Source organism: Rhinoderma darwinii, chromosome 2 (assembly GCF_050947455.1).
Source record: "Rhinoderma darwinii isolate aRhiDar2 chromosome 2, aRhiDar2.hap1, whole genome shotgun sequence".
NCBI lineage: Eukaryota > Metazoa > Chordata > Amphibia > Anura > Rhinodermatidae > Rhinoderma > Rhinoderma darwinii.
Window position 1 is genome coordinate 466,099,800 of NC_134688.1, and position 24,185 is coordinate 466,123,984.

At 47.9% G+C, this 24,185-nt stretch overlaps 16 non-coding genes across 16 annotated transcripts; all 16 read left to right on the top strand.

Annotated features, from left to right (window-relative positions):
- Window positions 1-632: 632 nt before the first annotated feature.
- Window positions 633-823, top strand: LOC142747444 (U2 spliceosomal RNA). The gene has a single exon (XR_012881761.1). It is a non-coding gene; the product is annotated as a U2 spliceosomal RNA (small nuclear RNA).
- A 1,296-nt stretch (window positions 824-2,119) lies between these two features.
- LOC142747547 (U2 spliceosomal RNA) lies at window positions 2,120-2,315 on the top strand. Its single transcript, XR_012881849.1, has one exon. It is a non-coding gene; the product is annotated as a U2 spliceosomal RNA (small nuclear RNA).
- Window positions 2,316-3,619: 1,304 nt separating this feature from the next.
- On the top strand, window positions 3,620-3,810 carry LOC142747445 (U2 spliceosomal RNA). Its single transcript, XR_012881762.1, has one exon. It is a non-coding gene; the product is annotated as a U2 spliceosomal RNA (small nuclear RNA).
- A 1,292-nt stretch (window positions 3,811-5,102) lies between these two features.
- LOC142747446 (U2 spliceosomal RNA) lies at window positions 5,103-5,293 on the top strand. The gene has a single exon (XR_012881763.1). It is a non-coding gene; the product is annotated as a U2 spliceosomal RNA (small nuclear RNA).
- A 1,296-nt stretch (window positions 5,294-6,589) lies between these two features.
- On the top strand, window positions 6,590-6,780 carry LOC142747447 (U2 spliceosomal RNA). Its single transcript, XR_012881764.1, has one exon. It is a non-coding gene; the product is annotated as a U2 spliceosomal RNA (small nuclear RNA).
- A 1,284-nt stretch (window positions 6,781-8,064) lies between these two features.
- Window positions 8,065-8,255, top strand: LOC142747448 (U2 spliceosomal RNA). Its single transcript, XR_012881765.1, has one exon. It is a non-coding gene; the product is annotated as a U2 spliceosomal RNA (small nuclear RNA).
- Window positions 8,256-9,543: 1,288 nt separating this feature from the next.
- On the top strand, window positions 9,544-9,734 carry LOC142747450 (U2 spliceosomal RNA). Its single transcript, XR_012881766.1, has one exon. It is a non-coding gene; the product is annotated as a U2 spliceosomal RNA (small nuclear RNA).
- Window positions 9,735-11,018: 1,284 nt separating this feature from the next.
- Window positions 11,019-11,209, top strand: LOC142747451 (U2 spliceosomal RNA). Its single transcript, XR_012881767.1, has one exon. It is a non-coding gene; the product is annotated as a U2 spliceosomal RNA (small nuclear RNA).
- A 1,312-nt stretch (window positions 11,210-12,521) lies between these two features.
- On the top strand, window positions 12,522-12,712 carry LOC142747452 (U2 spliceosomal RNA). The gene has a single exon (XR_012881768.1). It is a non-coding gene; the product is annotated as a U2 spliceosomal RNA (small nuclear RNA).
- Window positions 12,713-14,000: 1,288 nt separating this feature from the next.
- LOC142747454 (U2 spliceosomal RNA) lies at window positions 14,001-14,191 on the top strand. Its single transcript, XR_012881769.1, has one exon. It is a non-coding gene; the product is annotated as a U2 spliceosomal RNA (small nuclear RNA).
- A 1,272-nt stretch (window positions 14,192-15,463) lies between these two features.
- On the top strand, window positions 15,464-15,654 carry LOC142747455 (U2 spliceosomal RNA). Its single transcript, XR_012881770.1, has one exon. It is a non-coding gene; the product is annotated as a U2 spliceosomal RNA (small nuclear RNA).
- A 1,284-nt stretch (window positions 15,655-16,938) lies between these two features.
- On the top strand, window positions 16,939-17,129 carry LOC142747456 (U2 spliceosomal RNA). The gene has a single exon (XR_012881771.1). It is a non-coding gene; the product is annotated as a U2 spliceosomal RNA (small nuclear RNA).
- A 1,300-nt stretch (window positions 17,130-18,429) lies between these two features.
- Window positions 18,430-18,620, top strand: LOC142747457 (U2 spliceosomal RNA). Its single transcript, XR_012881772.1, has one exon. It is a non-coding gene; the product is annotated as a U2 spliceosomal RNA (small nuclear RNA).
- A 1,288-nt stretch (window positions 18,621-19,908) lies between these two features.
- On the top strand, window positions 19,909-20,099 carry LOC142747458 (U2 spliceosomal RNA). Its single transcript, XR_012881773.1, has one exon. It is a non-coding gene; the product is annotated as a U2 spliceosomal RNA (small nuclear RNA).
- A 1,273-nt stretch (window positions 20,100-21,372) lies between these two features.
- LOC142747459 (U2 spliceosomal RNA) lies at window positions 21,373-21,563 on the top strand. The gene has a single exon (XR_012881774.1). It is a non-coding gene; the product is annotated as a U2 spliceosomal RNA (small nuclear RNA).
- Window positions 21,564-22,848: 1,285 nt separating this feature from the next.
- LOC142747460 (U2 spliceosomal RNA) lies at window positions 22,849-23,039 on the top strand. Its single transcript, XR_012881775.1, has one exon. It is a non-coding gene; the product is annotated as a U2 spliceosomal RNA (small nuclear RNA).
- The last annotated feature ends 1,146 nt before the right edge of the window (window positions 23,040-24,185 follow it).

Below are 24,185 nucleotides of genomic sequence, written 5' to 3' on the forward strand. Positions count from 1 at the left end.
TTTCCATTTTGCAGTCCCTTGTCTCCCTCTTGTGGCCTCCTGGAGGCAACTAGCTGTGCAAAAAAAAGACAGCCTGGCGGCCGGCTGTTGCAGTGTTGCCCTCTCAGGCAACACTGAGTGACTGACTGAGCCTCACCGTCTTATATAAAGTTCAGACGGAACTTTGCACGTGTCATAGTGGAGCCCTCAGGATTCCAGAGCCAGCTTTCTGACATCATAATGGGGCCTCAGAGATAAAAGCCTGGGCCCAGGCAGTGTTGGTCAGTGCTGCTCAGCAGGCAGCACTGGACTGGACTGGATTACAGCTGATACAAGGTGTGAAGGAACAAGGGGTGGCTGTGGGCATGCACTTGCTGCCGCTGCCAGTGTTTATCTGCATGGCAGCAGGGCATTTGGGCGTTGCCAGGAAGGCGTTTTTATGTAGATTCCTCCTCTTTCAGCACTGCATTGTGGTGCAAGCAAAAGAAGCAAATCCTGTCTGGCTTCCTCTCCGGCCTTTATTCACCTCCCGTGTAGCTGTGAGTGTGTGAGCCTGCAGGGCCCCATGGAATTGCCTAGAAGTAGGCTGAATCGCTGCAAGGGCTGAACAGCAGTATCGGGCAGGCTCGGGCAACGCGCGGCCCGTTCGGGTTATCGCTTCTCGGCCTTTTGGCTAAGATCAAGTGTAGTATCTGTTCTTATCAGTTTAATATCTGATACGTCCCCTATCTGGGGACCATATATTAAATGGATTTTTAGAACAGGGAGATGGAAATAGAGCTTGCTCTGTCCACTCCACGCATTGACCTGGTATTGCAGTATTTCCAGGACCGGTGCACCCTTTCCTTATGTGTTGACTAAAAGCAGATTCCAAAAGTGTTTTTTGTCTTTGCTATTGTTTCTGTCTTTCTGAAGGGATCTCCCCTTTTAATCCCATTATTTCAACACCTGTTGGACAATGCATGAGTGATAATGAGCTCATTGATTAAATGCAATTAATGAATAGATTGCCACCTCTTGTTGTGTGTCGTCTGTGTTTCTGTGTTTCCGGCATTTCACATTGGAACACCTCATTCACCTTCCTTGTCTTCTCTCCGCCCTCCCTTTTAGGTAAGTTAAAGAGCTGCACCTGAGCCAGCCACTGATTGATTGATTGATTGATTGATTGATTGATTGATTGATTGATTGATTGATTGATTGATGCAGCACAACAGTCAAATAGTGGAGTGGAGTAGGGGAACAGCAAACAGCCAATAAAGCAGCCCGCCCGCTCGCCTGCCCGCCACAATGGACCTACCTGTGTACACTAGATGGATGTGATGGAATGTACTGTCGTCCCTACATTTCAAGAAGAAGTAAGAATTGCAGTTGCAACAAAGCCTTGCTTGCCTACAAAGAGAGCAGCAATTTGGATTTGTTACTATGTTACCTAGAAGAATAACAAACTGTGCAAGGATGGAGGTTGTAGGAGCAAGGAGAAGTTGTCTGTAAAGTTGGTGGATGCCTATTTTCCATTTTGCAGTCCCTTGTCTCCCTCTTGTGGCCTCCTGGAGGCAACTAGCTGTGCAAAAAAAAGACAGCCTGGCGGCCGGCTGTTGCAGTGTTGCCCTCTCAGGCAACACTGAGTGACTGACTGAGCCTCACCGTCTTATATAAAGTTCAGACGGAACTTTGCACGTGTCATAGTGGAGCCCTCAGGATTCCAGAGCCAGCTTTCTGACATCATAATGGGGCCTCAGAGATAAAAGCCTGGGCCCAGGCAGTGTTGGTCAGTGCTGCTCAGCAGGCAGCACTGGACTGGACTGGATTACAGCTGATACAAGGTGTGAAGGAACAAGGGGTGGCTGTGGGCATGCACTTGCTGCCGCTGCCAGTGTTTATCTGCATGGCAGCAGGGCATTTGGGCGTTGCCAGGAAGGCGTTTTTATGTAGATTCCTCCTCTTTCAGCACTGCATTGTGGTGCAAGCAAAAGAAGCAAATCCTGTCTGGCTTCCTCTCCGGCCTTTATTCACCTCCCGTGTAGCTGTGAGTGTGTGAGCCTGCAGGGCCCCATGGAATTGCCTAGAAGTAGGCTGAATCGCTGCAAGGGCTGAACAGCAGTATCGGGCAGGCTCGGGCAACGCGCGGCCCGTTCGGGTTATCGCTTCTCGGCCTTTTGGCTAAGATCAAGTGTAGTATCTGTTCTTATCAGTTTAATATCTGATACGTCACGTCCCCTATCTGGGGACCATATATTAAATGGATTTTTAGAACAGGGAGATGGAAATAGAGCTTGCTCTGTCCACTCCACGCATTGACCTGGTATTGCAGTATTTCCAGGACCGGTGCACCCTTTCCTTATGTGTTGACTAAAAGCAGATTCCAAAAGTGTTTTTTGTCTTTGCTATTGTTTCTGTCTTTCTGAAGGGATCTCCCCTTTTAATCCCATTATTTCAACACCTGTTGGACAATGCATGAGTGATAATGAGCTCATTGATTAAATGCAATTAATGAATAGATTGCCACCTCTTGTTGTGTGTCGTCTGTGTTTCTGTGTTTCCGGCATTTCACATTGGAACACCTCATTCACCTTCCTTGTCTTCTCTCCGCCCTCCCTTTTAGGTAAGTTAAAGAGCTGCACCTGAGCCAGCCACTGATTGATTGATTGATTGATTGATTGATTGATTGATTGATTGATTGATTGATTGATTGATTGATTGATGCAGCACAACAGTCAAATAGTGGAGTGGAGTAGGGGAACAGCAAACAGCCAATAAAGCAGCCCGCCCGCTCGCCTGCCCGCCACAATGGACCTACCTGTGTACACTAGATGGATGTGATGGAATGTACTGTCGTCCCTACATTTCAAGAAGAAGTAAGAATTGCAGTTGCAACAAAGCCTTGCTTGCCTACAAAGAGAGCAGCAATTTGGATTTGTTACTATGTTACCTAGAAGAATAACAAACTGTGCAAGGATGGAGGTTGTAGGAGCAAGGAGAAGTTGTCTGTAAAGTTGGTGGATGCCTATTTTCCATTTTGCAGTCCCTTGTCTCCCTCTTGTGGCCTCCTGGAGGCAACTAGCTGTGCAAAAAAAAGACAGCCTGGCGGCCGGCTGTTGCAGTGTTGCCCTCTCAGGCAACACTGAGTGACTGACTGAGCTTCACCGTCTTATATAAAGTTCAGACGGAACTTTGCACGTGTCATAGTGGAGCCCTCAGGATTCCAGAGCCAGCTTTCTGACATCATAATGGGGCCTCAGAGATAAAAGCCTGGGCCCAGGCAGTGTTGGTCAGTGCTGCTCAGCAGGCAGCACTGGACTGGACTGGATTACAGCTGATACAAGGTGTGAAGGAACAAGGGGTGGCTGTGGGCATGCACTTGCTGCCGCTGCCAGTGTTTATCTGCATGGCAGCAGGGCATTTGGGCGTTGCCAGGAAGGCGTTTTTATGTAGATTCCTCCTCTTTCAGCACTGCATTGTGGTGCAAGCAAAAGAAGCAAATCCTGTCTGGCTTCCTCTCCGGCCTTTATTCACCTCCCGTGTAGCTGTGAGTGTGTGAGCCTGCAGGGCCCCATGGAATTGCCTAGAAGTAGGCTGAATCGCTGCAAGGGCTGAACAGCAGTATCGGGCAGGCTCGGGCAACGCGCGGCCCGTTCGGGTTATCGCTTCTCGGCCTTTTGGCTAAGATCAAGTGTAGTATCTGTTCTTATCAGTTTAATATCTGATACGTCCCCTATCTGGGGACCATATATTAAATGGATTTTTAGAACAGGGAGATGGAAATAGAGCTTGCTCTGTCCACTCCACGCATTGACCTGGTATTGCAGTATTTCCAGGACCGGTGCACCCTTTCCTTATGTGTTGACTAAAAGCAGATTCCAAAAGTGTTTTTTGTCTTTGCTATTGTTTCTGTCTTTCTGAAGGGATCTCCCCTTTTAATCCCATTATTTCAACACCTGTTGGACAATGCATGAGTGATAATGAGCTCATTGATTAAATGCAATTAATGAATAGATTGCCACCTCTTGTTGTGTGTCGTCTGTGTTTCTGTGTTTCCGGCATTTCACATTGGAACACCTCATTCACCTTCCTTGTCTTCTCTCCGCCCTCCCTTTTAGGTAAGTTAAAGAGCTGCACCTGAGCCAGCCACTGATTGATTGATTGATTGATTGATTGATTGATTGATTGATTGATTGATTGATTGATGCAGCACAACAGTCAAATAGTGGAGTGGAGTAGGGGAACAGCAAACAGCCAATAAAGCAGCCCGCCCGCTCGCCTGCCCGCCACAATGGACCTACCTGTGTACACTAGATGGATGTGATGGAATGTACTGTCGTCCCTACATTTCAAGAAGAAGTAAGAATTGCAGTTGCAACAAAGCCTTGCTTGCCTACAAAGAGAGCAGCAATTTGGATTTGTTACTATGTTACCTAGAAGAATAACAAACTGTGCAAGGATGGAGGTTGTAGGAGCAAGGAGAAGTTGTCTGTAAAGTTGGTGGATGCCTATTTTCCATTTTGCAGTCCCTTGTCTCCCTCTTGTGGCCTCCTGGAGGCAACTAGCTGTGCAAAAAAAAGACAGCCTGGCGGCCGGCTGTTGCAGTGTTGCCCTCTCAGGCAACACTGAGTGACTGACTGAGCCTCACCGTCTTATATAAAGTTCAGACGGAACTTTGCACGTGTCATAGTGGAGCCCTCAGGATTCCAGAGCCAGCTTTCTGACATCATAATGGGGCCTCAGAGATAAAAGCCTGGGCCCAGGCAGTGTTGGTCAGTGCTGCTCAGCAGGCAGCACTGGACTGGACTGGATTACAGCTGATACAAGGTGTGAAGGAACAAGGGGTGGCTGTGGGCATGCACTTGCTGCCGCTGCCAGTGTTTATCTGCATGGCAGCAGGGCATTTGGGCGTTGCCAGGAAGGCGTTTTTATGTAGATTCCTCCTCTTTCAGCACTGCATTGTGGTGCAAGCAAAAGAAGCAAATCCTGTCTGGCTTCCTCTCCGGCCTTTATTCACCTCCCGTGTAGCTGTGAGTGTGTGAGCCTGCAGGGCCCCATAGAATTGCCTAGAAGTAGGCTGAATCGCTGCAAGGGCTGAACAGCAGTATCGGGCAGGCTCGGGCAACGCGCGGCCCGTTCGGGTTATCGCTTCTCGGCCTTTTGGCTAAGATCAAGTGTAGTATCTGTTCTTATCAGTTTAATATCTGATACGTCCCCTATCTGGGGACCATATATTAAATGGATTTTTAGAACAGGGAGATGGAAATAGAGCTTGCTCTGTCCACTCCACGCATTGACCTGGTATTGCAGTATTTCCAGGACCGGTGCACCCTTTCCTTATGTGTTGACTAAAAGCAGATTCCAAAAGTGTTTTTTGTCTTTGCTATTGTTTCTGTCTTTCTGAAGGGATCTCCCCTTTTAATCCCATTATTTCAACACCTGTTGGACAATGCATGAGTGATAATGAGCTCATTGATTAAATGCAATTAATGAATAGATTGCCACCTCTTGTTGTGTGTCGTCTGTGTTTCTGTGTTTCCGGCATTTCACATTGGAACACCTCATTCACCTTCCTTGTCTTCTCTCCGCCCTCCCTTTTAGGTAAGTTAAAGAGCTGCACCTGAGCCAGCCACTGATTGATTGATTGATTGATTGATTGATTGATTGATTGATTGATTGATTGATTGATTGATGCAGCACAACAGTCAAATAGTGGAGTGGAGTAGGGGAACAGCAAACAGCCAATAAAGCAGCCCGCCCGCTCGCCTGCCCGCCACAATGGACCTACCTGTGTACACTAGATGGATGTGATGGAATGTACTGTCGTCCCTACATTTCAAGAAGAAGTAAGAATTGCAGTTGCAACAAAGCCTTGCTTGCCTACAAAGAGAGCAGCAATTTGGATTTGTTACTATGTTACCTAGAAGAATAACAAACTGTGCAAGGATGGAGGTTGTAGGAGCAAGGAGAAGTTGTCTGTAAAGTTGGTGGATGCCTATTTTCCATTTTGCAGTCCCTTGTCTCCCTCTTGTGGCCTCCTGGAGGCAACTAGCTGTGCAAAAAAAAGACAGCCTGGCGGCCGGCTGTTGCAGTGTTGCCCTCTCAGGCAACACTGAGTGACTGACTGAGCCTCACCGTCTTATATAAAGTTCAGACGGAACTTTGCACGTGTCATAGTGGAGCCCTCAGGATTCCAGAGCCAGCTTTCTGACATCATAATGGGGCCTCAGAGATAAAAGCCTGGGCCCAGGCAGTGTTGGTCAGTGCTGCTCAGCAGGCAGCACTGGACTGGACTGGATTACAGCTGATACAAGGTGTGAAGGAACAAGGGGTGGCTGTGGGCATGCACTTGCTGCCGCTGCCAGTGTTTATCTGCATGGCAGCAGGGCATTTGGGCGTTGCCAGGAAGGCGTTTTTATGTAGATTCCTCCTCTTTCAGCACTGCATTGTGGTGCAAGCAAAAGAAGCAAATCCTGTCTGGCTTCCTCTCCGGCCTTTATTCACCTCCCGTGTAGCTGTGAGTGTGTGAGCCTGCAGGGCCCCATGGAATTGCCTAGAAGTAGGCTGAATCGCTGCAAGGGCTGAACAGCAGTATCGGGCAGGCTCGGGCAACGCGCGGCCCGTTCGGGTTATCGCTTCTCGGCCTTTTGGCTAAGATCAAGTGTAGTATCTGTTCTTATCAGTTTAATATCTGATACGTCCCCTATCTGGGGACCATATATTAAATGGATTTTTAGAACAGGGAGATGGAAATAGAGCTTGCTCTGTCCACTCCACGCATTGACCTGGTATTGCAGTATTTCCAGGACCGGTGCACCCTTTCCTTATGTGTTGACTAAAAGCAGATTCCAAAAGTGTTTTTTGTCTTTGCTATTGTTTCTGTCTTTCTGAAGGGATCTCCCCTTTTAATCCCATTATTTCAACACCTGTTGGACAATGCATGAGTGATAATGAGCTCATTGATTAAATGCAATTAATGAATAGATTGCCACCTCTTGTTGTGTGTCGTCTGTGTTTCTGTGTTTCCGGCATTTCACATTGGAACACCTCATTCACCTTCCTTGTCTTCTCTCCGCCCTCCCTTTTAGGTAAGTTAAAGAGCTGCACCTGAGCCAGCCACTGATTGATTGATTGATTGATTGATTGATTGATTGATTGATTGATTGATGCAGCACAACAGTCAAATAGTGGAGTGGAGTAGGGGAACAGCAAACAGCCAATAAAGCAGCCCGCCCGCTCGCCTGCCCGCCACAATGGACCTACCTGTGTACACTAGATGGATGTGATGGAATGTACTGTCGTCCCTACATTTCAAGAAGAAGTAAGAATTGCAGTTGCAACAAAGCCTTGCTTGCCTACAAAGAGAGCAGCAATTTGGATTTGTTACTATGTTACCTAGAAGAATAACAAACTGTGCAAGGATGGAGGTTGTAGGAGCAAGGAGAAGTTGTCTGTAAAGTTGGTGGATGCCTATTTTCCATTTTGCAGTCCCTTGTCTCCCTCTTGTGGCCTCCTGGAGGCAACTAGCTGTGCAAAAAAAAGACAGCCTGGCGGCCGGCTGTTGCAGTGTTGCCCTCTCAGGCAACACTGAGTGACTGACTGAGCCTCACCGTCTTATATAAAGTTCAGACGGAACTTTGCACGTGTCATAGTGGAGCCCTCAGGATTCCAGAGCCAGCTTTCTGACATCATAATGGGGCCTCAGAGATAAAAGCCTGGGCCCAGGCAGTGTTGGTCAGTGCTGCTCAGCAGGCAGCACTGGACTGGACTGGATTACAGCTGATACAAGGTGTGAAGGAACAAGGGGTGGCTGTGGGCATGCACTTGCTGCCGCTGCCAGTGTTTATCTGCATGGCAGCAGGGCATTTGGGCGTTGCCAGGAAGGCGTTTTTATGTAGATTCCTCCTCTTTCAGCACTGCATTGTGGTGCAAGCAAAAGAAGCAAATCCTGTCTGGCTTCCTCTCCGGCCTTTATTCACCTCCCGTGTAGCTGTGAGTGTGTGAGCCTGCAGGGCCCCATGGAATTGCCTAGAAGTAGGCTGAATCGCTGCAAGGGCTGAACAGCAGTATCGGGCAGGCTCGGGCAACGCGCGGCCCGTTCGGGTTATCGCTTCTCGGCCTTTTGGCTAAGATCAAGTGTAGTATCTGTTCTTATCAGTTTAATATCTGATACGTCCCCTATCTGGGGACCATATATTAAATGGATTTTTAGAACAGGGAGATGGAAATAGAGCTTGCTCTGTCCACTCCACGCATTGACCTGGTATTGCAGTATTTCCAGGACCGGTGCACCCTTTCCTTATGTGTTGACTAAAAGCAGATTCCAAAAGTGTTTTTTGTCTTTGCTATTGTTTCTGTCTTTCTGAAGGGATCTCCCCTTTTAATCCCATTATTTCAACACCTGTTGGACAATGCATGAGTGATAATGAGCTCATTGATTAAATGCAATTAATGAATAGATTGCCACCTCTTGTTGTGTGTCGTCTGTGTTTCTGTGTTTCCGGCATTTCACATTGGAACACCTCATTCACCTTCCTTGTCTTCTCTCCGCCCTCCCTTTTAGGTAAGTTAAAGAGCTGCACCTGAGCCAGCCACTGATTGATTGATTGATTGATTGATTGATTGATTGATTGATTGATTGATTGATGCAGCACAACAGTCAAATAGTGGAGTGGAGTAGGGGAACAGCAAACAGCCAATAAAGCAGCCCGCCCGCTCGCCTGCCCGCCACAATGGACCTACCTGTGTACACTAGATGGATGTGATGGAATGTACTGTCGTCCCTACATTTCAAGAAGAAGTAAGAATTGCAGTTGCAACAAAGCCTTGCTTGCCTACAAAGAGAGCAGCAATTTGGATTTGTTACTATGTTACCTAGAAGAATAACAAACTGTGCAAGGATGGAGGTTGTAGGAGCAAGGAGAAGTTGTCTGTAAAGTTGGTGGATGCCTATTTTCCATTTTGCAGTCCCTTGTCTCCCTCTTGTGGCCTCCTGGAGGCAACTAGCTGTGCAAAAAAAAGACAGCCTGGCGGCCGGCTGTTGCAGTGTTGCCCTCTCAGGCAACACTGAGTGACTGACTGAGCCTCACCGTCTTATATAAAGTTCAGACGGAACTTTGCACGTGTCATAGTGGAGCCCTCAGGATTCCAGAGCCAGCTTTCTGACATCATAATGGGGCCTCAGAGATAAAAGCCTGGGCCCAGGCAGTGTTGGTCAGTGCTGCTCAGCAGGCAGCACTGGACTGGACTGGATTACAGCTGATACAAGGTGTGAAGGAACAAGGGGTGGCTGTGGGCATGCACTTGCTGCCGCTGCCAGTGTTTATCTGCATGGCAGCAGGGCATTTGGGCGTTGCCAGGAAGGCGTTTTTATGTAGATTCCTCCTCTTTCAGCACTGCATTGTGGTGCAAGCAAAAGAAGCAAATCCTGTCTGGCTTCCTCTCCGGCCTTTATTCACCTCCCGTGTAGCTGTGAGTGTGTGAGCCTGCAGGGCCCCATGGAATTGCCTAGAAGTAGGCTGAATCGCTGCAAGGGCTGAACAGCAGTATCGGGCAGGCTCGGGCAACGCGCGGCCCGTTCGGGTTATCGCTTCTCGGCCTTTTGGCTAAGATCAAGTGTAGTATCTGTTCTTATCAGTTTAATATCTGATACGTCCCCTATCTGGGGACCATATATTAAATGGATTTTTAGAACAGGGAGATGGAAATAGAGCTTGCTCTGTCCACTCCACGCATTGACCTGGTATTGCAGTATTTCCAGGACCGGTGCACCCTTTCCTTATGTGTTGACTAAAAGCAGATTCCAAAAGTGTTTTTTGTCTTTGCTATTGTTTCTGTCTTTCTGAAGGGATCTCCCCTTTTAATCCCATTATTTCAACACCTGTTGGACAATGCATGAGTGATAATGAGCTCATTGATTAAATGCAATTAATGAATAGATTGCCACCTCTTGTTGTGTGTCGTCTGTGTTTCTGTGTTTCCGGCATTTCACATTGGAACACCTCATTCACCTTCCTTGTCTTCTCTCCGCCCTCCCTTTTAGGTAAGTTAAAGAGCTGCACCTGAGCCAGCCACTGATTGATTGATTGATTGATTGATTGATTGATTGATTGATTGATTGATGCAGCACAACAGTCAAATAGTGGAGTGGAGTAGGGGAACAGCAAACAGCCAATAAAGCAGCCCGCCCGCTCGCCTGCCCGCCACAATGGACCTACCTGTGTACACTAGATGGATGTGATGGAATGTACTGTCGTCCCTACATTTCAAGAAGAAGTAAGAATTGCAGTTGCAACAAAGCCTTGCTTGCCTACAAAGAGAGCAGCAATTTGGATTTGTTACTATGTTACCTAGAAGAATAACAAACTGTGCAAGGATGGAGGTTGTAGGAGCAAGGAGAAGTTGTCTGTAAAGTTGGTGGATGCCTATTTTCCATTTTGCAGTCCCTTGTCTCCCTCTTGTGGCCTCCTGGAGGCAACTAGCTGTGCAAAAAAAAGACAGCCTGGCGGCCGGCTGTTGCAGTGTTGCCCTCTCAGGCAACACTGAGTGACTGACTGAGCCTCACCGTCTTATATAAAGTTCAGACGGAACTTTGCACGTGTCATAGTGGAGCCCTCAGGATTCCAGAGCCAGCTTTCTGACATCATAATGGGGCCTCAGAGATAAAAGCCTGGGCCCAGGCAGTGTTGGTCAGTGCTGCTCAGCAGGCAGCACTGGACTGGACTGGATTACAGCTGATACAAGGTGTGAAGGAACAAGGGGTGGCTGTGGGCATGCACTTGCTGCCGCTGCCAGTGTTTATCTGCATGGCAGCAGGGCATTTGGGCGTTGCCAGGAAGGCGTTTTTATGTAGATTCCTCCTCTTTCAGCACTGCATTGTGGTGCAAGCAAAAGAAGCAAATCCTGTCTGGCTTCCTCTCCGGCCTTTATTCACCTCCCGTGTAGCTGTGAGTGTGTGAGCCTGCAGGGCCCCATGGAATTGCCTAGAAGTAGGCTGAATCGCTGCAAGGGCTGAACAGCAGTATCGGGCAGGCTCGGGCAACGCGCGGCCCGTTCGGGTTATCGCTTCTCGGCCTTTTGGCTAAGATCAAGTGTAGTATCTGTTCTTATCAGTTTAATATCTGATACGTCCCCTATCTGGGGACCATATATTAAATGGATTTTTAGAACAGGGAGATGGAAATAGAGCTTGCTCTGTCCACTCCACGCATTGACCTGGTATTGCAGTATTTCCAGGACCGGTGCACCCTTTCCTTATGTGTTGACTAAAAGCAGATTCCAAAAGTGTTTTTTGTCTTTGCTATTGTTTCTGTCTTTCTGAAGGGATCTCCCCTTTTAATCCCATTATTTCAACACCTGTTGGACAATGCATGAGTGATAATGAGCTCATTGATTAAATGCAATTAATGAATAGATTGCCACCTCTTGTTGTGTGTCGTCTGTGTTTCTGTGTTTCCGGCATTTCACATTGGAACACCTCATTCACCTTCCTTGTCTTCTCTCCGCCCTCCCTTTTAGGTAAGTTAAAGAGCTGCACCTGAGCCAGCCACTGATTGATTGATTGATTGATTGATTGATTGATTGATTGATTGATTGATTGATTGATTGATTGATTGATTGATTGATGCAGCACAACAGTCAAATAGTGGAGTGGAGTAGGGGAACAGCAAACAGCCAATAAAGCAGCCCGCCCGCTCGCCTGCCCGCCACAATGGACCTACCTGTGTACACTAGATGGATGTGATGGAATGTACTGTCGTCCCTACATTTCAAGAAGAAGTAAGAATTGCAGTTGCAACAAAGCCTTGCTTGCCTACAAAGAGAGCAGCAATTTGGATTTGTTACTATGTTACCTAGAAGAATAACAAACTGTGCAAGGATGGAGGTTGTAGGAGCAAGGAGAAGTTGTCTGTAAAGTTGGTGGATGCCTATTTTCCATTTTGCAGTCCCTTGTCTCCCTCTTGTGGCCTCCTGGAGGCAACTAGCTGTGCAAAAAAAAGACAGCCTGGCGGCCGGCTGTTGCAGTGTTGCCCTCTCAGGCAACACTGAGTGACTGACTGAGCCTCACCGTCTTATATAAAGTTCAGACGGAACTTTGCACGTGTCATAGTGGAGCCCTCAGGATTCCAGAGCCAGCTTTCTGACATCATAATGGGGCCTCAGAGATAAAAGCCTGGGCCCAGGCAGTGTTGGTCAGTGCTGCTCAGCAGGCAGCACTGGACTGGACTGGATTACAGCTGATACAAGGTGTGAAGGAACAAGGGGTGGCTGTGGGCATGCACTTGCTGCCGCTGCCAGTGTTTATCTGCATGGCAGCAGGGCATTTGGGCGTTGCCAGGAAGGCGTTTTTATGTAGATTCCTCCTCTTTCAGCACTGCATTGTGGTGCAAGCAAAAGAAGCAAATCCTGTCTGGCTTCCTCTCCGGCCTTTATTCACCTCCCGTGTAGCTGTGAGTGTGTGAGCCTGCAGGGCCCCATGGAATTGCCTAGAAGTAGGCTGAATCGCTGCAAGGGCTGAACAGCAGTATCGGGCAGGCTCGGGCAACGCGCGGCCCGTTCGGGTTATCGCTTCTCGGCCTTTTGGCTAAGATCAAGTGTAGTATCTGTTCTTATCAGTTTAATATCTGATACGTCCCCTATCTGGGGACCATATATTAAATGGATTTTTAGAACAGGGAGATGGAAATAGAGCTTGCTCTGTCCACTCCACGCATTGACCTGGTATTGCAGTATTTCCAGGACCGGTGCACCCTTTCCTTATGTGTTGACTAAAAGCAGATTCCAAAAGTGTTTTTTGTCTTTGCTATTGTTTCTGTCTTTCTGAAGGGATCTCCCCTTTTAATCCCATTATTTCAACACCTGTTGGACAATGCATGAGTGATAATGAGCTCATTGATTAAATGCAATTAATGAATAGATTGCCACCTCTTGTTGTGTGTCGTCTGTGTTTCTGTGTTTCCGGCATTTCACATTGGAACACCTCATTCACCTTCCTTGTCTTCTCTCCGCCCTCCCTTTTAGGTAAGTTAAAGAGCTGCACCTGAGCCAGCCACTGATTGATTGATTGATTGATTGATTGATTGATTGATTGATTGATTGATTGATGCAGCACAACAGTCAAATAGTGGAGTGGAGTAGGGGAACAGCAAACAGCCAATAAAGCAGCCCGCCCGCTCGCCTGCCCGCCACAATGGACCTACCTGTGTACACTAGATGGATGTGATGGAATGTACTGTCGTCCCTACATTTCAAGAAGAAGTAAGAATTGCAGTTGCAACAAAGCCTTGCTTGCCTACAAAGAGAGCAGCAATTTGGATTTGTTACTATGTTACCTAGAAGAATAACAAACTGTGCAAGGATGGAGGTTGTAGGAGCAAGGAGAAGTTGTCTGTAAAGTTGGTGGATGCCTATTTTCCATTTTGCAGTCCCTTGTCTCCCTCTTGTGGCCTCCTGGAGGCAACTAGCTGTGCAAAAAAAAGACAGCCTGGCGGCCGGCTGTTGCAGTGTTGCCCTCTCAGGCAACACTGAGTGACTGACTGAGCCTCACCGTCTTATATAAAGTTCAGACGGAACTTTGCACGTGTCATAGTGGAGCCCTCAGGATTCCAGAGCCAGCTTTCTGACATCATAATGGGGCCTCAGAGATAAAAGCCTGGGCCCAGGCAGTGTTGGTCAGTGCTGCTCAGCAGGCAGCACTGGACTGGACTGGATTACAGCTGATACAAGGTGTGAAGGAACAAGGGGTGGCTGTGGGCATGCACTTGCTGCCGCTGCCAGTGTTTATCTGCATGGCAGCAGGGCATTTGGGCGTTGCCAGGAAGGCGTTTTTATGTAGATTCCTCCTCTTTCAGCACTGCATTGTGGTGCAAGCAAAAGAAGCAAATCCTGTCTGGCTTCCTCTCCGGCCTTTATTCACCTCCCGTGTAGCTGTGAGTGTGTGAGCCTGCAGGGCCCCATGGAATTGCCTAGAAGTAGGCTGAATCGCTGCAAGGGCTGAACAGCAGTATCGGGCAGGCTCGGGCAACGCGCGGCCCGTTCGGGTTATCGCTTCTCGGCCTTTTGGCTAAGATCAAGTGTAGTATCTGTTCTTATCAGTTTAATATCTGATACGTCCCCTATCTGGGGACCATATATTAAATGGATTTTTAGAACAGGGAGATGGAAATAGAGCTTGCTCTGTCCACTCCACGCATTGACCTGGTATTGCAGTATTTCCAGGACCGGTGCACCCTTTCCTTATGTGTTGACTAAAAGCAGATTCCAAAAGTGTTTTTTGTCTTTGCTATTGTTTCTGTCTTTCTGAAGGGATCTCCCCTTTTAATCCCATTATTTCAACACCTGTTGGACAATGCATGAGTGATAATGAGCTCATTGATTAAATGCAATTAATGAATAGATTGCCACCTCTTGTTGTGTGTCGTCTGTGTTTCTGTGTTTCCGGCATTTCACATTGGAACACCTCATTCACCTTCCTTGTCTTCTCTCCGCCCTCCCTTTTAGGTAAGTTAAAGAGCTGCACCTGAGCCAGCCACTGATTGATTGATTGATTGATTGATTGATTGATTGATGCAGCACAACAGTCAAATAGTGGAGTGGAGTAGGGGAACAGCAAACAGCCAATAAAGCAGCCCGCCCGCTCGCCTGCCCGCCACAATGGACCTACCTGTGTACACTAGATGGATGTGATGGAATGTACTGTCGTCCCTACATTTCAAGAAGAAGTAAGAATTGCAGTTGCAACAAAGCCTTGCTTGCCTACAAAGAGAGCAGCAATTTGGATTTGTTACTATGTTACCTAGAAGAATAACAAACTGTGCAAGGATGGAGGTTGTAGGAGCAAGGAGAAGTTGTCTGTAAAGTTGGTGGATGCCTATTTTCCATTTTGCAGTCCCTTGTCTCCCTCTTGTGGCCTCCTGGAGGCAACTAGCTGTGCAAAAAAAAGACAGCCTGGCGGCCGGCTGTTGCAGTGTTGCCCTCTCAGGCAACACTGAGTGACTGACTGAGCCTCACCGTCTTATATAAAGTTCAGACGGAACTTTGCACGTGTCATAGTGGAGCCCTCAGGATTCCAGAGCCAGCTTTCTGACATCATAATGGGGCCTCAGAGATAAAAGCCTGGGCCCAGGCAGTGTTGGTCAGTGCTGCTCAGCAGGCAGCACTGGACTGGACTGGATTACAGCTGATACAAGGTGTGAAGGAACAAGGGGTGGCTGTGGGCATGCACTTGCTGCCGCTGCCAGTGTTTATCTGCATGGCAGCAGGGCATTTGGGCGTTGCCAGGAAGGCGTTTTTATGTAGATTCCTCCTCTTTCAGCACTGCATTGTGGTGCAAGCAAAAGAAGCAAATCCTGTCTGGCTTCCTCTCCGGCCTTTATTCACCTCCCGTGTAGCTGTGAGTGTGTGAGCCTGCAGGGCCCCATGGAATTGCCTAGAAGTAGGCTGAATCGCTGCAAGGGCTGAACAGCAGTATCGGGCAGGCTCGGGCAACGCGCGGCCCGTTCGGGTTATCGCTTCTCGGCCTTTTGGCTAAGATCAAGTGTAGTATCTGTTCTTATCAGTTTAATATCTGATACGTCCCCTATCTGGGGACCATATATTAAATGGATTTTTAGAACAGGGAGATGGAAATAGAGCTTGCTCTGTCCACTCCACGCATTGACCTGGTATTGCAGTATTTCCAGGACCGGTGCACCCTTTCCTTATGTGTTGACTAAAAGCAGATTCCAAAAGTGTTTTTTGTCTTTGCTATTGTTTCTGTCTTTCTGAAGGGATCTCCCCTTTTAATCCCATTATTTCAACACCTGTTGGACAATGCATGAGTGATAATGAGCTCATTGATTAAATGCAATTAATGAATAGATTGCCACCTCTTGTTGTGTGTCGTCTGTGTTTCTGTGTTTCCGGCATTTCACATTGGAACACCTCATTCACCTTCCTTGTCTTCTCTCCGCCCTCCCTTTTAGGTAAGTTAAAGAGCTGCACCTGAGCCAGCCACTGATTGATTGATTGATTGATTGATTGATTGATTGATTGATTGATGGATGCAGCACAACAGTCAAATAGTGGAGTGGAGTAGGGGAACAGCAAACAGCCAATAAAGCAGCCCGCCCGCTCGCCTGCCCGCCACAATGGACCTACCTGTGTACACTAGATGGATGTGATGGAATGTACTGTCGTCCCTACATTTCAAGAAGAAGTAAGAATTGCAGTTGCAACAAAGCCTTGCTTGCCTACAAAGAGAGCAGCAATTTGGATTTGTTACTATGTTACCTAGAAGAATAACAAACTGTGCAAGGATGGAGGTTGTAGGAGCAAGGAGAAGTTGTCTGTAAAGTTGGTGGATGCCTATTTTCCATTTTGCAGTCCCTTGTCTCCCTCTTGTGGCCTCCTGGAGGCAACTAGCTGTGCAAAAAAAAGACAGCCTGGCGGCCGGCTGTTGCAGTGTTGCCCTCTCAGGCAACACTGAGTGACTGACTGAGCCTCACCGTCTTATATAAAGTTCAGACGGAACTTTGCACGTGTCATAGTGGAGCCCTCAGGATTCCAGAGCCAGCTTTCTGACATCATAATGGGGCCTCAGAGATAAAAGCCTGGGCCCAGGCAGTGTTGGTCAGTGCTGCTCAGCAGGCAGCACTGGACTGGACTGGATTACAGCTGATACAAGGTGTGAAGGAACAAGGGGTGGCTGTGGGCATGCACTTGCTGCCGCTGCCAGTGTTTATCTGCATGGCAGCAGGGCATTTGGGCGTTGCCAGGAAGGCGTTTTTATGTAGATTCCTCCTCTTTCAGCACTGCATTGTGGTGCAAGCAAAAGAAGCAAATCCTGTCTGGCTTCCTCTCCGGCCTTTATTCACCTCCCGTGTAGCTGTGAGTGTGTGAGCCTGCAGGGCCCCATGGAATTGCCTAGAAGTAGGCTGAATCGCTGCAAGGGCTGAACAGCAGTATCGGGCAGGCTCGGGCAACGCGCGGCCCGTTCGGGTTATCGCTTCTCGGCCTTTTGGCTAAGATCAAGTGTAGTATCTGTTCTTATCAGTTTAATATCTGATACGTCCCCTATCTGGGGACCATATATTAAATGGATTTTTAGAACAGGGAGATGGAAATAGAGCTTGCTCTGTCCACTCCACGCATTGACCTGGTATTGCAGTATTTCCAGGACCGGTGCACCCTTTCCTTATGTGTTGACTAAAAGCAGATTCCAAAAGTGTTTTTTGTCTTTGCTATTGTTTCTGTCTTTCTGAAGGGATCTCCCCTTTTAATCCCATTATTTCAACACCTGTTGGACAATGCATGAGTGATAATGAGCTCATTGATTAAATGCAATTAATGAATAGATTGCCACCTCTTGTTGTGTGTCGTCTGTGTTTCTGTGTTTCCGGCATTTCACATTGGAACACCTCATTCACCTTCCTTGTCTTCTCTCCGCCCTCCCTTTTAGGTAAGTTAAAGAGCTGCACCTGAGCCAGCCACTGATTGATTGATTGATTGATTGATTGATTGATTGATTGATTGATTGATTGATTGATTGATTGATGCAGCACAACAGTCAAATAGTGGAGTGGAGTAGGGGAACAGCAAACAGCCAATAAAGCAGCCCGCCCGCTCGCCTGCCCGCCACAATGGACCTACCTGTGTACACTAGATGGATGTGATGGAATGTACTGTCGTCCCTACATTTCAAGAAGAAGTAAGAATTGCAGTTGCAACAAAGCCTTGCTTGCCTACAAAGAGAGCAGCAATTTGGATTTGTTACTATGTTACCTAGAAGAATAACAAACTGTGCAAGGATGGAGGTTGTAGGAGCAAGGAGAAGTTGTCTGTAAAGTTGGTGGATGCCTATTTTCCATTTTGCAGTCCCTTGTCTCCCTCTTGTGGCCTCCTGGAGGCAACTAGCTGTGCAAAAAAAAGACAGCCTGGCGGCCGGCTGTTGCAGTGTTGCCCTCTCAGGCAACACTGAGTGACTGACTGAGCCTCACCGTCTTATATAAAGTTCAGACGGAACTTTGCACGTGTCATAGTGGAGCCCTCAGGATTCCAGAGCCAGCTTTCTGACATCATAATGGGGCCTCAGAGATAAAAGCCTGGGCCCAGGCAGTGTTGGTCAGTGCTGCTCAGCAGGCAGCACTGGACTGGACTGGATTACAGCTGATACAAGGTGTGAAGGAACAAGGGGTGGCTGTGGGCATGCACTTGCTGCCGCTGCCAGTGTTTATCTGCATGGCAGCAGGGCATTTGGGCGTTGCCAGGAAGGCGTTTTTATGTAGATTCCTCCTCTTTCAGCACTGCATTGTGGTGCAAGCAAAAGAAGCAAATCCTGTCTGGCTTCCTCTCCGGCCTTTATTCACCTCCCGTGTAGCTGTGAGTGTGTGAGCCTGCAGGGCCCCATGGAATTGCCTAGAAGTAGGCTGAATCGCTGCAAGGGCTGAACAGCAGTATCGGGCAGGCTCGGGCAACGCGCGGCCCGTTCGGGTTATCGCTTCTCGGCCTTTTGGCTAAGATCAAGTGTAGTATCTGTTCTTATCAGTTTAATATCTGATACGTCCCCTATCTGGGGACCATATATTAAATGGATTTTTAGAACAGGGAGATGGAAATAGAGCTTGCTCTGTCCACTCCACGCATTGACCTGGTATTGCAGTATTTCCAGGACCGGTGCACCCTTTCCTTATGTGTTGACTAAAAGCAGATTCCAAAAGTGTTTTTTGTCTTTGCTATTGTTTCTGTCTTTCTGAAGGGATCTCCCCTTTTAATCCCATTATTTCAACACCTGTTGGACAATGCATGAGTGATAATGAGCTCATTGATTAAATGCAATTAATGAATAGATTGCCACCTCTTGTTGTGTGTCGTCTGTGTTTCTGTGTTTCCGGCATTTCACATTGGAACACCACATTCACCTTCCTTGTCTTCTCTCCGCCCTCCCTTTTAGGTAAGTTAAAGAGCTGCACCTGAGCCAGCCACTGATTGATTGATTGATTGATTGATTGATTGATTGATTGATTGATTGATTGATGCAGCACAACAGTCAAATAGTGGAGTGGAGTAGGGGAACAGCAAACAGCCAATAAAGCAGCCCGCCCGCTCGCCTGCCCGCCACAATGGACCTACCTGTGTACACTAGATGGATGTGATGGAATGTACTGTCGTCCCTACATTTCAAGAAGAAGTAAGAATTGCAGTTGCAACAAAGCCTTGCTTGCCTACAAAGAGAGCAGCAATTTGGATTTGTTACTATGTTACCTAGAAGAATAACAAACTGTGCAAGGATGGAGGTTGTAGGAGCAAGGAGAAGTTGTCTGTAAAGTTGGTGGATGCCTATTTTCCATTTTGCAGTCCCTTGTCTCCCTCTTGTGGCCTCCTGGAGGCAACTAGCTGTGCAAAAAAAAGACAGCCTGGCGGCCGGCTGTTGCAGTGTTGCCCTCTCAGGCAACACTGAGTGACTGACTGAGCCTCACCGTCTTATATAAAGTTCAGACGGAACTTTGCACGTGTCATAGTGGAGCCCTCAGGATTCCAGAGCCAGCTTTCTGACATCATAATGGGGCCTCAGAGATAAAAGCCTGGGCCCAGGCAGTGTTGGTCAGTGCTGCTCAGCAGGCAGCACTGGACTGGACTGGATTACAGCTGATACAAGGTGTGAAGGAACAAGGGGTGGCTGTGGGCATGCACTTGCTGCCGCTGCCAGTGTTTATCTGCATGGCAGCAGGGCATTTGGGCGTTGCCAGGAAGGCGTTTTTATGTAGATTCCTCCTCTTTCAGCACTGCATTGTGGTGCAAGCAAAAGAAGCAAATCCTGTCTGGCTTCCTCTCCGGCCTTTATTCACCTCCCGTGTAGCTGTGAGTGTGTGAGCCTGCAGGGCCCCATGGAATTGCCTAGAAGTAGGCTGAATCGCTGCAAGGGCTGAACAGCAGTATCGGGCAGGCTCGGGCAACGCGCGGCCCGTTCGGGTTATCGCTTCTCGGCCTTTTGGCTAAGATCAAGTGTAGTATCTGTTCTTATCAGTTTAATATCTGATACGTCCCCTATCTGGGGACCATATATTAAATGGATTTTTAGAACAGGGAGATGGAAATAGAGCTTGCTCTGTCCACTCCACGCATTGACCTGGTATTGCAGTATTTCCAGGACCGGTGCACCCTTTCCTTATGTGTTGACTAAAAGCAGATTCCAAAAGTGTTTTTTGTCTTTGCTATTGTTTCTGTCTTTCTGAAGGGATCTCCCCTTTTAATCCCATTATTTCAACACCTGTTGGACAATGCATGAGTGATAATGAGCTCATTGATTAAATGCAATTAATGAATAGATTGCCACCTCTTGTTGTGTGTCGTCTGTGTTTCTGTGTTTCCGGCATTTCACATTGGAACACCTCATTCACCTTCCTTGTCTTCTCTCCGCCCTCCCTTTTAGGTAAGTTAAAGAGCTGCACCTGAGCCAGCCACTTGATTGATTGATTGATTGATTGATTGATTGATTGATGCAGCACAACAGTCAAATAGTGGAGTGGAGTAGGGGAACAGCAAACAGCCAATAAAGCAGCCCGCCCGCTCGCCTGCCCGCCACAATGGACCTACCTGTGTACACTAGATGGATGTGATGGAATGTACTGTTGTCCCTACATTTCAAGAAGAAGTAAGAATTGCAGTTGCAACAAAGCCTTGCTTGCCTACAAAGAGAGCAGCAATTTGGATTTGTTACTATGTTACCTAGAAGAATAACAAACTGTGCAAGGATGGAGGTTGTAGGAGCAAGGAGAAGTTGTCTGTAAAGTTGGTGGATGCCTATTTTCCATTTTGCAGTCCCTTGTCTCCCTCTTGTGGCCTCCTGGAGGCAACTAGCTGTGCAAAAAAAAGACAGCCTGGCGGCCGGCTGTTGCAGTGTTGCCCTCTCAGGCAACACTGAGTGACTGACTGAGCCTCACCGTCTTATATAAAGTTCAGACGGAACTTTGCACGTGTCATAGTGGAGCCCTCAGGATTCCAGAGCCAGCTTTCTGACATCATAATGGGGCCTCAGAGATAAAAGCCTGGGCCCAGGCAGTGTTGGTCAGTGCTGCTCAGCAGGCAGCACTGGACTGGACTGGATTACAGCTGATACAAGGTGTGAAGGAACAAGGGGTGGCTGTGGGCATGCACTTGCTGCCGCTGCCAGTGTTTATCTGCATGGCAGCAGGGCATTTGGGCGTTGCCAGGAAGGCGTTTTTATGTAGATTCCTCCTCTTTCAGCACTGCATTGTGGTGCAAGCAAAAGAAGCAAATCCTGTCTGGCTTCCTCTCCGGCCTTTATTCACCTCCCGTGTAGCTGTGAGTGTGTGAGCCTGCAGGGCCCCATGGAATTGCCTAGAAGTAGGCTGAATCGCTGCAAGGGCTGAACAGCAGTATCGGGCAGGCTCGGGCAACGCGCGGCCCGTTCGGGTTATCGCTTCTCGGCCTTTTGGCTAAGATCAAGTGTAGTATCTGTTCTTATCAGTTTAATATCTGATACGTCCCCTATCTGGGGACCATATATTAAATGGATTTTTAGAACAGGGAGATGGAAATAGAGCTTGCTCTGTCCACTCCACGCATTGACCTGGTATTGCAGTATTTCCAGGACCGGTGCACCCTTTCCTTATGTGTTGACTAAAAGCAGATTCCAAAAGTGTTTTTTGTCTTTGCTATTGTTTCTGTCTTTCTGAAGGGATCTCCCCTTTTAATCCCATTATTTCAACACCTGTTGGACAATGCATGAGTGATAATGAGCTCATTGATTAAATGCAATTAATGAATAGATTGCCACCTCTTGTTGTGTGTCGTCTGTGTTTCTGTGTTTCCGGCATTTCACATTGGAACACCTCATTCACCTTCCTTGTCTTCTCTCCGCCCTCCCTTTTAGGTAAGTTAAAGAGCTGCACCTGAGCCAGCCACTGATTGATTGATTGATTGATTGATTGATTGATTGATTGATTGATTGATTGCAGCACAACAGTCAAATAGTGGAGTGGAGTAGGGGAACAGCAAACAGCCAATAAAGCAGCCCGCCCGCTCGCCTGCCCGCCACAATGGACCTACCTGTGTACACTAGATGGATGTGATGGAATGTACTGTCGTCCCTACATTTCAAGAAGAAGTAAGAATTGCAGTTGCAACAAAGCCTTGCTTGCCTACAAAGAGAGCAGCAATTTGGATTTGTTACTATGTTACCTAGAAGAATAACAAACTGTGCAAGGATGGAGGTTGTAGGAGCAAGGAGAAGTTGTCTGTAAAGTTGGTGGATGCCTATTTTCCATTTTGCAGTCCCTTGTCTCCCTCTTGTGGCCTCCTGGAGGCAACTAGCTGTGCAAAAAAAAGACAGCCTGGCGGCCGGCTGTTGCAGTGTTGCCCTCTCAGGCAACACTGAGTGACTGACTGAGCCTCACCGTCTTATATAAAGTTCAGACGGAACTTTGCACGTGTCATAGTGGAGCCCTCAGGATTCCAGAGCCAGCTTTCTGACATCATAATGGGGCCTCAGAGATAAAAGCCTGGGCCCAGGCAGTGTTGGTCAGTGCTGCTCAGCAGGCAGCACTGGACTGGACTGGATTACAGCTGATACAAGGTGTGAAGGAACAAGGGGTGGCTGTGGGCATGCACTTGCTGCCGCTGCCAGTGTTTATCTGCATGGCAGCAGGGCATTTGGGCGTTGCCAGGAAGGCGTTTTTATGTAGATTCCTCCTCTTTCAGCACTGCATTGTGGTGCAAGCAAAAGAAGCAAATCCTGTCTGGCTTCCTCTCCGGCCTTTATTCACCTCCCGTGTAGCTGTGAGTGTGTGAGCCTGCAGGGCCCCATGGAATTGCCTAGAAGTAGGCTGAATCGCTGCAAGGGCTGAACAGCAGTATCGGGCAGGCTCGGGCAACGCGCGGCCCGTTCGGGTTATCGCTTCTCGGCCTTTTGGCTAAGATCAAGTGTAGTATCTGTTCTTATCAGTTTAATATCTGATACGTCCCCTATCTGGGGACCATATATTAAATGGATTTTTAGAACAGGGAGATGGAAATAGAGCTTGCTCTGTCCACTCCACGCATTGACCTGGTATTGCAGTATTTCCAGGACCGGTGCACCCTTTCCTTATGTGTTGACTAAAAGCAGATTCCAAAAGTGTTTTTTGTCTTTGCTATTGTTTCTGTCTTTCTGAAGGGATCTCCCCTTTTAATCCCATTATTTCAACACCTGTTGGACAATGCATGAGTGATAATGAGCTCATTGATTAAATGCAATTAATGAATAGATTGCCACCTCTTGTTGTGTGTCGTCTGTGTTTCTGTGTTTCCGGCATTTCACATTGGAACACCTCATTCACCTTCCTTGTCTTCTCTCCGCCCTCCCTTTTAGGTAAGTTAAAGAGCTGCACCTGAGCCAGCCACTGATTGATTGATTGATTGATTGATTGATTGATTGATTGATTGATTGATTGATTGATGCAGCACAACAGTCAAATAGTGGAGTGGAGTAGGGGAACAGCAAACAGCCAATAAAGCAGCCCGCCCGCTCGCCTGCCCGCCACAATGGACCTACCTGTGTACACTAGATGGATGTGATGGAATGTACTGTCGTCCCTACATTTCAAGAAGAAGTAAGAATTGCAGTTGCAACAAAGCCTTGCTTGCCTACAAAGAGAGCAGCAATTTGGATTTGTTACTATGTTACCTAGAAGAATAACAAACTGTGCAAGGATGGAGGTTGTAGGAGCAAGGAGAAGTTGTCTGTAAAGTTGGTGGATGCCTATTTTCCATTTTGCAGTCCCTTGTCTCCCTCTTGTGGCCTCCTGGAGGCAACTAGCTGTGCAAAAAAAAGACAGCCTGGCGGCCGGCTGTTGCAGTGTTGCCCTCTCAGGCAACACTGAGTGACTGACTGAGCCTCACCGTCTTATATAAAGTTCAGACGGAACTTTGCACGTGTCATAGTGGAGCCCTCAGGATTCCAGAGCCAGCTTTCTGACATCATAATGGGGCCTCAGAGATAAAAGCCTGGGCCCAGGCAGTGTTGGTCATTGGTCAGTGCTGCTCAGCAGGCAGCACTGGACTGGACTGGATTACAGCTGATACAAGGTGTGAAGGAACAAGGGGTGGCTGTGGGCATGCACTTGCTGCCGCTGCCAGTGTTTATCTGCATGGCAGCAGGGCATTTGGGCGTTGCCAGGAAGGCGTTTTTATGTAGATTCCTCCTCTTTCAGCACTGCATTGTGGTGCAAGCAAAAGAAGCAAATCCTGTC